At 49.3% G+C, this 10,094-nt stretch overlaps 1 long non-coding RNA gene across 1 annotated transcript in view; it reads right to left on the bottom strand.

Annotated features, from left to right (window-relative positions):
* Positions 1 to 222: 222 nt before the first annotated feature.
* LOC138683505 (uncharacterized) overlaps positions 223 to 10,094 on the bottom strand; it is a 145,072-nt gene continuing 135,200 nt past the window's right edge. Inside the window, exon 3 of the long non-coding RNA XR_011323013.1 lies at positions 223 to 283. This is a non-coding gene — a long non-coding RNA (uncharacterized lncRNA). The remainder of the gene's footprint in view (positions 284 to 10,094) is intronic.

Below are 10,094 nucleotides of genomic sequence, written 5' to 3'. Positions count from 1 at the left end.
GCCAAGGTGACCTATACATTAGTTTTCGACTGAGATGGTATTCATATTGCCACACCATCTATGATGCTCCAGATGATGATGGTCGTGCAAATTCAACAGGAGTCCGTCGTGGTCCTGCATCTGTGGAAACACAATCAACCTCGTTCCCAGGTTATTAATGGAAATAGACCTTACCCCTAATTTTGGCTTTAACTAACTTTTACATTTACCCCACACTGTCTTCCCATAATCACACTATGTTTAACCAAATTATGCTTAGCACACTTTTTACCTAAAGCAAGTTCTATATACAATAAGGCACGCTGTTCTAAAACCCTCCCTGAAGGACTCAATGTCTGCTAGTCCTCTGAAGTGTAATACTCTATTAGTCAGAATCTGTTGGATCAGTGGCTCCAGCACCCGCCGGTGCCGTGCCAGTTGCCGCTGGGACGATTCCGGGTCCAGCATCAGTGCGAAGCCATGGTTTGACCCACTTAGCCGGGATCCAGCGCAGGCCTCGATCTGTAAGCAGACACATATACCCTCTCCCAGTAAGTTTTACTTCTGCTGGTCCGCACCGTTTCCCGGACTCTGGGTCCTTATACATTACCATGATTCCTGTACTTTGTTGTGTCCTTTCTGCCTGTAAAAGAGCATGATGCACTACCATTCATGGGTCTTTGTGATCACCTGTCAATCTAAGATAATTTAGCACAAATAAGGCTTTGGCCAATCGTTCCTCTGGGAGTAAGCCCTGGGTTCCCCCCTTTTGTTTTTGCAGCATGCTCTTTAAGGTTTGTTGGCCCGTTCAACAATAGCCTGTCCTGTGGGAAGATGTGGAATACCCGTACCATGGTGAATTCCCCACAAATTACAAAATCAAGCAAATCGTGTAGGACTATAGGCTGGGCCGTTGTCTGTCTTAATTTCTTTAGGCACACCCAGCACTGCAAAAGAAGCATGAAGATGTCATTCAATATGTAAGGCCTTTTCTGCAGTTTGTGCCGTGGCCCACATGGTAGCAGAATAGGTATCAATACACACATGCACATAACGCTTTGCACCAAACCACGTGACATGGGTGACATCCATTTGCCACAACTGTAATGGCAAGAGACCTCATGGGTTAACCCCACAGCCCAAGCCCAGCCCTTCCTTTTGACAATCAGGGCATGCTTTAACGATACCTTGGGCATCAGTGAGTGGTAAGTCAAATTGCTTTGCTAACATCCTAGCGGGTTGGTGCAAGAACGCATGTGATTGATTGCCATGCTTGTTGAAAACGATTCCCTGGAGGAGGCTCCCATGCCGCTGCAACCAATTGGTCAGCTCTGTCATTTCCCGTTTCTCATCTGCACGTGCGCTCGTACCCAAGAGTTCTACCAGAGGGTCCATATCGTCATTAGTGATACCGCAAAGATTCCGCACCCACTGGATATCTTCCACAAGCTTCTGGACATCATGTACCGTTGAAATTTCTAACATTGCTAGCATCTATGTGCCACCTCAAATACTTCCAAGGTGCTGCCTTTTGCACCTTTTCAGGAGCAATTATTACTCCGCGATGGCTTAAGATGTCCTGCAAATGAGTTAAAAATTCATCCTGTGGCAAGTTCCTTCCCGCTATCAAAATGTAACTGAGGAAACTGCTTTCTTACAGGCTCTAATGCCCAGGCCACATACACCTGACACATCGTGGGGGAATTGCGCATTCCTTGCAGTAACACAACCCAGTGGTATCTCTTATAGGGCTCTGCCTTGTTAATCGACGGTACCGAAAAGGCAAACCGTTCAGCGTCATCTGGGTGCAAGGGAATGGTGAAGAAACAATCCTTTAGATCTATAATTAACAAATCCCATTCTTCTGGAAGCATAACTGGAGACGGCAAACCTGGCTGCAGGGCTCCCATACTGTGCATCACTGCATTCACAGCTCTGAGATCATGTAATAGTCTCCATTTCCCAGTTTTCTTGGGAATGGTAAATATTGGTGTATTCCATGGACTAGTAGAAGGAACAACATGTCCCGCTCTCAGTTGGTCCTCAATTAACACTTGTATTTTTAGCAGCTTTTCAGAATTTAGCAGCTACTGATCAATCCAAACAGGCTCATCTCTTTTCCAGCTAATTTTCAGGATTGGCTGCCCCTCAGTGACTGCTCCTAAAAAGGATGGGTCACTAACATTGCCTTCATTTGGCTCAATAAATCATGGCCTATGAGGCCAAACAATTCAGTTGGGGTAGTCATGACATACGGACGCGTCGTAACATTTTCACCGTCAGGGAACACAAATGTAATGGGTAGCTGACTTACTAAGGTGGCTTGTGTGCCCCCTATCCCTGCAATGCCAAAATTTGGATTGATCAATGGCCATGATGGAGGCCAAATATATCGTGAAATAATCGTAACATCAGCTCCTGTATTGATTGTCATCAGTTTCTTGACGATAACTCCGTCAGGCCCTTCCAATTGCACTACCTTTTCTGTTTTACCTTTTGTTATGTCCATGGCAAGGTATACCTGTGGTTTCCCTGTGGAGCTGAATCCACCATCTCCACGTTGTACTTCACCTGGGTTTGGAACACACGACCTGAATGGAACTAATTGTGCTATTCTGGTACCTTTAGGAATAGAAACAGGAGGGATTAAAACATGAATCATAATTTTCACAGTCCCACAAAAATCTGCATCAATAAGCCCTGGGACTACCAAAATTCCTTTTAGAGCTGTTGAAGATCGTCCCATCACAAATGCACTAAGCCCGAGCCCCAATGGTCCCTTTATGTTGCTATCCACCAAGTGTACCCCTGCATCCACCAATGTAATGTCTACTGCGGTTTCCACATCCACTCCGGAGCTCCCTGCAGTGGCAGATCTGGTGGTTGCGAGGCTGCCTGAGGGCTGGCAGCCCAGGTCCCTTGTGTTTGTGTCGTCGCGCGAGGGGCCTTCGCGGTCGGTGTAAAGTTTCCCTTCTTCCTATATTCTTGGTGGTATTGTCATCTTTCTTAGCAGAAGCTGTACATTTGCTCCTAATGTGTCCACGTTTGCCACAGTTAAAACACTTGACCAAGGGTGTCGTACTGGCCCTGTGCTTCTTTGTAGCTCCTTGTGGAGCTGCGACAACATAGGCTGTTTTCTGTGAGTCCACTGCTCGATCCATGTATTCTAGCATATCAACGACGGCTGCATTTTTCGGCAAATTACACAATGCTTTGCGTGTCTTTTCATTAGCATTTTCGAAAGCGAGCATTTTGAACGTGTTTTCTTTCATTTGCTCGGTCATGTCAGGGTGGTCATAGATTGCCCTATGCAATCTATTAATAAACTGTGCGAAAGGTTCATTATGCTCCTGTTTCACCTGAGTAAAAGTATGGTTTCGAATATTGTCTGGTATGGAAAGAAAAGCTTGATACGCCAAGATCTGTGATAGGTGATGAACCTCAGTGATACATTGTAACTGAGCATTCCCTGATGCGAAGGGTCCAGTACCCATCAGCATCTGCGTGGTTACTCCCCATAAGGGATCTATTTGTTGTCATGGTGTTGGTTGTTCCCGATCACAGAACGTCTCCCACTGCCGGAAAAACACTAACATTTGGGCGGGCTCCAAAACCAAATGTGCTAGCTGTTTAATATCTTGAGGTATCAGCGTATCAGAAGAAAAAATGAATTGCAGCATTTGTTGAGCTAACGCAGACTTAATTCCATACTGACTCACAGCATACCTTAATCTCTCAATGACCTTCCAGTCAAACGCTTCCCATTTTTTCTGTCCATTTAATGCAATAACTGGGAATGCTTGGAGCATAGTCCCTTCTATAATGGCATCTTTTATTACTCCCCTCCAATGTCTCTGCCTTTCTTCTGCAGCGGCTACTGCAGGCGGCTCCGCGTCTATCGCGGGCGCAGTTGGTTTCACCGTCTCTGGTTCCGAGAGGCGGGATGGACGAAAGGGCGGGGGCGGGGGCGCGGATGGTTCTGGCCGGCCGGCGGCCGGACGCGACTGGCGGCGGCCGCCGCTCCATGTCCGGCTGACACGCGCCGCTGCAAGTGGGCGGAGGGGGGGGTGGAAAGGGGGAGGGGGAGGGAGGGGGCGGGAGGGGAGGGGGGAGGGGAGGAGGGAGGGGGCGGGAGGGGAGGGGCTGGGGGAAGCGCCGGAGAAGGCGGTGAGAAGGGTGCGGGAGGGGGCGGTGGAGGGGGCGGGAGGGGAGGGGCTGGGGGAGGTGCCGAGAAGGGGGCGGGAGGGGGCGGTGGAGGGGGCGGGAGGGGAGGGGCTGGGGGAGGTGCCGGAGGGGGCGGTGAGAAGGGGGCGGGAGGGGGCGGTGGAGGGGGCGGGAGGGGAGGGGCTGGGGGAGGTGCCGGAGGGGGGGGCGAGAAGGGGGCGGGAGGGGGAAGCGGGGCCGGTATACGGCAAGAATCTTCGTTCTCTTGCCCTCTCGGTTCATCCTTTCGGGAGGATGACCGTTTCTCCCTCACTTCTGGTTCTTCCGACCGTACCGTCAGTTTTTGTAACTGGTTCACCACCTCCCTCAGGAGCTCTTCCGACCGTACTGTCAGTTTTTGTAATAGGTTCACCACCTCCCTCAGCTCTTCCATCGCACCACCCGATGGAGATGGTTCCCTCTCCCCCGCAATCTGTTTATCCGCATTAGTCACCCCCGACTCTGTCGGCTTCGGATCTGTCGGGCGACAATCGGCCCCCCCTAATTCCCCTGTTTCTTGCGGAGTAACAGACGGGGGAATTTTTTCGGCACCAACGGCCTGGCTGGGTATAGGCAAAGGCTGTGTCTGTGCAGGCATCTCAGCGTTAACGGAGATGGATGTTAGGGGGGGCAGAGATAGTTGTGTAGAGAATGTCCCCCCAACTCCAGCGGGGTGGGCTGACGCGGCAGCCGTGGAGGCAGCAGAGGGGGTCACCGCCGCGCAGAGAGCGGCGGCTGCCTGCCGTTCCGCCCTCATTGTCTCCAGCATGTCTCGAATTACCTTCCAGTGCTCTGCATATTTTTTCATCTCCTTTACCTTACCCCCCCTGCAGCTAGTAGCGTCCCACAGTGCCTTGCCTATATTAAACCAGGTCGCTTCTTCAAAGGCAACATTTACACTCGGGATAAGTTCTTTCTTCCAGGCCCATAAAAGTAACCCCTTTAACACAGAATTATCGAATTTCAGTCTTCTCTCAGAGAGAAAATTACAAAGGAGCTTTAGGACTGCTTCCTGCTCTTTGTCCAACCCCATCTCCTTCTCCGACCGCTCACCTGATCAGGGCGAGATTCAAGCTTTCGCGCGTCTCCTCGTTTTCCCAGCTCAGGGCGAGATTCAAACTTACGCGCGTCCCAGCTCAGCCGAAGCTCATGCCGTGCTTCCCAGCTCAGCTGAAGCTCATGCCGTCCTGCTGGGGCAGCAGGAACACTCTCGGCCGGCTCCTCCGCTCCCTCGTCGGTTCAGCTGCACCAGAAATTCTCGTAGAGATGATAAAGTGCTGATCTGAGGGTCCCTGTTCGGGCGCCAAATGTTGCGGAGGGACATCACACACAGACCAATGTGATCAAGTGAAGTCCATTTACTACAACATTTGGTACAGTTATATCCTTATGCACTTGTGCACGCGCCCTATACAATACTCTAATTGGTACAATACCCCGTTTCACGCGACACTATCTTATTCTCTATTGGCTGAGCAAGCTTCTTCACGAGGTGTCCAGCAGTCACTTATCTCATTCTTCAGCATCCAGGTGTTGTTTGTCAGGCTCTTCTTATCTTCCTTTTTCCCAGCGTACAAGGACACAGCGTCCTTGTCTGCTCCAGCACTTTGTAAACTTATGCTTCGTTCCCACCTAACGGCTGGATTGCTCACATTCCTTTGCCCAGCCAAGAAATCCTCAACACACATATAAGTCAAAGCAAAGTAAATATAAAGGAGGTTCCCCTGAAGAATACGACTGCTGCCGAGAAGATGGTACACCTCGCTGCTCTAAGCAACAGAGTAGGCAGAGAAGAGGGCAGAGACATACTGCTGTGGGGATTAAGGTTGATGAACTACCTCCAGAGAAGGCTCGTGGAGCCTCTTGACTTATTGCTCCCAAACAAAACGTCCTCAGAGCTTCCCCAAAGTCTCCCATCTCTCACCAGGGATGAAGACAAAAATCAAAATGATTATCAGCACCCTCGGAATACCTGTCGCAAGGGTAAAGGGACACCACTTTTCTCAAACTCGAGATTAAGCACTTGGATGATAGGACTGTTGCTAATGCTAATAGGGACAACCCAAGGCAAAGGGAACCCCCACCAACCTTACAAATGGACGCTCTATAGGTGGGAGGATCAAAAGATACTACAGCAAGTAATTGCTGCTGGGGCCCCAAGCTTTAATCAATCCTTATGTCAAATCGTACCCAGGAACCCATGTCTACATAACTTAGGCTTTTACTTTTGTCCCAGTTCTAACCCTGGAAAGGGGTATTGCAACCATCCTGACTCTTACTATTGTGCTTATTGGGGTTGCGAAACTATAGCTTCTGATTGGATTCCTGGGGGAGGTCCAGATAAATTCCTATCCGTAGGATGGGGGCCTCACGGATGTACACCTACTTCACATGGTTGGGATGGAAGCCAAACAGGACCATGGAGTGGAAATTGCCCATATATTTATATTAATGTAACCAACCCGAAAGATCCTGCTTGGTTAACAGGGAAAACATGGAGAGTCAGACTTTGAGAACCAGATGCAGATTCAGGGAGAATAATTACGATAAGGAAAGAGCTGGTGCCAAATGAACCCTCTGGTATAGGACCAAATTCGGTTGTAGCAGAGGAAGATGATAGTAACAGTATTGTACAGACTGCTACTATCCTCCCTAACATAGACATCACTGAAAACAATATCTCGGGCGTATCAACAAGAATCAACCCATTGTGGGACAGGAATAACCTCCCTCGTACAACAAAATAAAAAATTTCAATCCCTAAGGGTAGCGGTCGACGAGGATTTGGCTAGGATAGAAGAGGCCATGACAGCCCTAGAACAGTCTGTTAGGTCTTTATCAGAAGTAGTATTGCAAAACAGACGGGGCTTGGACTTAATGTTCATGCAGCAGGGGGGGTTATGTGCAGCCCTACGGGAGGAGTGTTGTGTATATGTTGACCATACTGGAGTAGTTAGAGATACAATGGCCAAGCTACGGGAGGGGTTAGAAAAACGGAAAAAAGGCTGGGAAGTACAACAGAACTGGTATGAGTCCATGTTTAATTATTCACCCTGGTTAACCACCCTATTGTCAACTATTGCAGGACCTCTTATTTTGTTGATCTTATTTTTGACTTTTGGGCCATGCATTTTTAATAAGTTGATCGCTGTTGTTAAAGGGCGCTTAGAAGCTGCACATTTAATGCTGCTACTAAAGCAATATGAACAGATCGGAGATGGAGGAATTACCCCTATCCTCGGGCGGGCAAAAGAAGCATTGGATCGATTTAATGAACAAAATCAGGATAAAATAGAAAAGGGGGGATTGTAATGAATGGGTTAACTTTGTTCATGAAATCAAGAAGGGGGAAGAGACATATTGAGAGTTAACATATGCCTTGTGTAATTAACAAAAACTTGCTTAAGTGATGCGTGAAGGTCACGGGAAGAAAGCAATGGCTATAACTTACTAGATAAGGAGAGGAAGGACAACAGCTGCAATTAACAAAGACTGTATTTCTCCACATCAAAAGACATTCTACATCAAAGGATACTCATCCTTGAGAAAACTTACCGAATCTACATAGTAACAGACCTGCACGAGTGAAGAAAGAAGAAGCAGGACAAGGCGGAGACTTACAAGAAAGGGGTACATGAAATGTATATAAGGAATGTAACGGTAACATAAAGTTGCGGGCCTGTGGCGGAGCATTGCCTCCCCGGCCGCCCAGCGCTGTTTTGCTCTCTTATCGCTTGCTAATAAATTCGATTTTTTTTTCAATACAAATTGGCTCCTCCAATTTGTCACGAGCGTTTATAACACCATGGGTGTTATTTTCACGTGGCTCCACGGATGTGTGAGGTGCTACAGGCAGAAAATGAAGTTTTGATCCTTCCTCCCATTCCCCAACGCGGTTAAGAGAGGGTGTGTTTTCTGGTAGGAGCTCAGACCCGTGTTGTTCTTATTTATGTCAATAGAATAGAATAGAATAGAATATTTCAGTTGGAAGGGATCTACAATGATTATCTAGTCCAACTGCCTGACCAATTCAGGGCTGACCAAAAGTTAAAGCGTGTTGTTAAGGGCATTGTCCAAATGCCTCTTAAATACCGACAGGCTTGGGGCATTGGCCACCTCTCTAGGAAGCCTGTTCCAGTGTTTGTCCACCCTCTCTGCAAATAAATGATTCCTAATGTCAAGTCTAAACCTCCCCTGGTGCAGCTTTGAACCATTCCCACACGTTCTGTTGCTGGATCCCAGGGAGAAGAGCTCAGCATGTCCCTCTCTGCTTCCCCTCCTCAGGAAACTGTAGAGAGCAATCAGGTCACCCCTCAGCCTCCTTTTCTCCAAACTAGTCAAACCCAGAGTCCTCAGCCTCTCCTCATAGGACATGCCTTCCAGCCCTGTCACCAGATTTGTTGCCCTCCCCTGGACACATGCAAGTACCTTTAAATCCTTCTTAAATTGTCTTCAGTTGATGGACATAATGTTTTGTCAATATGGGATCAGGTTGACTGGCAGGACACGTGGGCTGGGAGCTGCACTCTCGCTTTGGTGCCAGGCTTCCTGGGTAGCAGGTACTGCCATCACTGTTGGATTTGGCCAACCATCTCATCTGGGCCACATCTGGGAGGGCTGCAGACATGATGCTCTCAGCAGTGCTCTCTCCAGGAGAGAAAAAGTGCTTCACCTCTGCTCACCATGTCCCACTTGGCCCCATGACGGGGGTCAGCAATGAGTCTTTAGCTTCATCCCTGTTCTTCCCAATCCCAACAGCTTGGTCCCAGCTGCCCATGCTTCGTTACCGCTCACTGCTCCCCAAACCCTATGTGGTGGGTTGACCCTGGCTGGATACCAGGTGCCCACCAAAGCCATTCTATCATTCCCCCCCCAGCTGGACAGGGGAGAGAAAATATAACAAAGGGCTCGTGGGTTGAGATAAGGACAGGAAGAGACCACTCACCAATTACTGTCACAGGCAAAACAGACTCAACTTGGGGGAAAAGTAACTTAATTTATTGCCAACCAACCAGAGTAAGGTAATGAGAAATAAAACCAAATCTTAAAACACCTTCCCTCCACCCCTCCCTTCTTCCCAGGTACAACTTCACTCCCGGATTCTCTACCTACCGCCCCAGAGGCGCAGGGGGACGGGGAATGGGGGTTACGGTCAGTTCATCACACATTGTCTCTGCTGCTTCATCCTCTTCAGGGGCAGCACTCCTCACACTCTTCCCCTGCTCCAGCGTGGGGTCCCACCCATGGGAGACAGTCCTCCACAAACTTCTCCAAAGTGGGTCCTTCCCACGGGCTGCAGTTCTTCATGAACTGCTCCAGCATGGGTCCCTTCCATGGCATGCAGTCCTTCAGGAGCACACTGCTCCAGCGTGGATATCTGCTCCACCGTGGACCTCCATGGGCTGCAGGGGGACAGCCTGCCTCACCATGGTCTTCACCACGGGCTGCAGGGGAATCTCTGCTCCGGCGCCTGGAGCACCTCCTCCCCCTCCTTCTTCACTGACCTTCGTGTCCGCAGAGTTGTTTCTCTTACATGTTCTCACTCCTCTCTCCAGCTGCCGTTTCTGTGTGCCCTGCAACTTTTTTTCCTTCTTAAATATGTTATCACAGAGGTGCTACCACTATTGCTGATTGGCTCGGCCTTGGCCGGCGGTGGGTCTGTCTTAGAGCCGGCTGGTATTGGCTCTGTCGGACATAGGGGAAGCTTCTAGCAGCTTCTCACAGAAGCCACCCCTGTAACCCCCCAGCTACCAAAACCTTGCCACACAAACCCAATACACCCTATCAGCCCCATTCACACCTCCATCCCCACCTCCCAAATGCCCAAGTTTAACGTCACAGCCACCATCATTCCCAAATGCCCCAACCCTAGCACCCACTTACAGCTGCCCCTGCACATGCCCTGTTTCCAT

This window comes from Haliaeetus albicilla, chromosome W (assembly GCF_947461875.1).
Source record: "Haliaeetus albicilla chromosome W, bHalAlb1.1, whole genome shotgun sequence".
Taxonomy (NCBI): Eukaryota; Metazoa; Chordata; class Aves; order Accipitriformes; family Accipitridae; genus Haliaeetus; species Haliaeetus albicilla.
This window is presented reverse-complemented; position numbering and strand designations above follow the sequence as displayed.